Consider the following 2,168-nt stretch of genomic DNA (forward strand, 5'->3'; position numbering starts at 1 on the left):
GGTCAAAATTGGAAACTATTGAAATGTTTACCAAAACTGACTAGAGAAAGCAACTTTAGTATATTTATATAATGAAATACACAGTGTTAAAAGTGAACAAATCACTGAAACACACAATAACATAGGTGAATCTCAAAAACATGCTAAATGAAAGAAGCCAGACAAACTATTTACAGGATGATTCATTTATTCAAAATTTTAAAATAACCACACTTAAACTATAGGTGAAATGATTCCAGATAAAGATTACACCTAGAGTAGAGTTATAAGATGTATTGCTTGCAAACAACACACACACACACACACACAAAAAACAAACAAAGAAAAATGTGCTCTGTCTTATTCTCGGTGGTGCTTACTGGGGAATACAGAACTGTGAAAACTTACCCAAATCATCTATTAAGAAGTGCTTAAGAGGAAAGATCAAGATGGTGAAAGAGTAGAATGTGGAGTTCACCTTCTCCCCACAGATACATCAAAAATATATATACATGTGGAACAACTCTTTTGGAACATCTACTAAACACTGACAGAAGACCTCAGACCTCCAAAAGGGCAAGATAATCTCAACATAACTGCACTGGACAAAAGAAAAAAGAAGAAAAGAGAAAGGAATCTAGACAGGATCTGTACCCTTGGGAGGGGGTTGTGAAAGCGGAAAGATTTTCAAACACTGGTAAGTCCCCCTCACTAGCAGGGGGATCAGCCATGACAGAGGAGCTTTGGAGCTTCAGGGGAGAGGGTGGCAACAGGTTTGCAGAGAGAAACTCACACAGACCATCAGTGCTGACAGGGGTGCAGGTACATAGCCCACATGCATGCTTCCAGGAAGGAGGGGCAGTGGTTGGCTCCTGGTCTCAGGTCACTTGGCAGAGGTGGCTGACCACTCCTACCACAGGCGATAATGGCCAGCACACACTGAGGAGAGACAATAAGCATCCAAACCAAAACTAGCCCTCTGCCAAAAAAAAAAAAAAAATTAAATTCAAACAAGCTATGCAGGGACACTCTTGCATATAAACAGCCCTCCAAGAGTACAGGAGAGGTTTTTGAGGTTTGATATAGTAACATATATATGTACAAGATTGTTTTAAATTGCTGGTCTCTTCCTTGCCTGGAGGAGTTCCTTTAGCATTTGTTGAAAAGCTGGTTTGGTAGTACTGAATTCTCTTAGCTTTTCCTTGTCTATAAAGCTTTTGATTTCTCTGTCAAATCTGAATGGAGCTTTGATTGGTAGAGTATTCTTGGTAGAGTTCTTCCCTTTCATTACTCTAAATATATTATGCCACTCTCTTCTGGCTTGCAGAGTTTCTGCTGAGAAGTCAGCAGATAACTGTACAGAAGTTCCTTTGCATGTTATTTGTTGTTTTTCCCCATGTTCCTTCAAAAATTTTTTCCATTGTCTTTTAATTCCCACGTTAGGGAAGTTTTCAGCTATTATCTCTTCAAATATTTTCTCAGGTCCTTTCTCTCTCTCTCTTTTCTCCTTCTAGGACCCCTATAATGCAAATGTTGGTGTGTTTAATGTTTTCCCTGAGGTCTCTTAGGCTGTCTTCATTGATTTTTAAAAATAATTTATTTATTTGGCTGTGCTGAGTTTTTATTGCTTTGGAGGGATGCTTTTCTCTGGTTGTGGAGAGTGGGGACTACTCTCTAGTTGCAGTGTGAGGGCTTTGCAGTGTGGTGGCTTCTCTTGTTGCAGAGCATGGGCTTGAGGGTACGTGGGCTCATAGATGTGGCCTCCTGGTTTTAGAGCACAGGCTCAATAGTTGTAGCACATGGGCTTAGCTGCTCTGCAGCATGTGGGATGTTCCACCAGGGATCAGACCAATGTCTCCTGCAATGGCAAGCAGATTCTTTACCACTGAGCCATGAGGAAAGCCCCTAGAGGTCTCTTAAAGTATCTTCACTTTTAAAAATTCTTTTTCCATATTTGAACAAACTCTAGTGTATTTTGTCATTTAGTCATTTAGTCATCAGCTCCGTTTGGTTCTTCTTTATATTTTCTCTTTGTTGAAATTCTAACTGTGGCTATCTAAATGGTCTGAGGAGGCTGGGTCCCTGGTGTTAACAGGCTAGAGAAAGGATTCCAAAATGGTGCTTACCATTGCAAATTATTATCATAGTTGAAAGAGCTTCCCAAAATGGCTGGTGTCATAACCTCTATC

This window comes from Ovis canadensis, chromosome 19 (assembly GCF_042477335.2).
Source record: "Ovis canadensis isolate MfBH-ARS-UI-01 breed Bighorn chromosome 19, ARS-UI_OviCan_v2, whole genome shotgun sequence".
In the NCBI taxonomy this organism is placed as follows: Eukaryota; Metazoa; Chordata; class Mammalia; order Artiodactyla; family Bovidae; genus Ovis; species Ovis canadensis.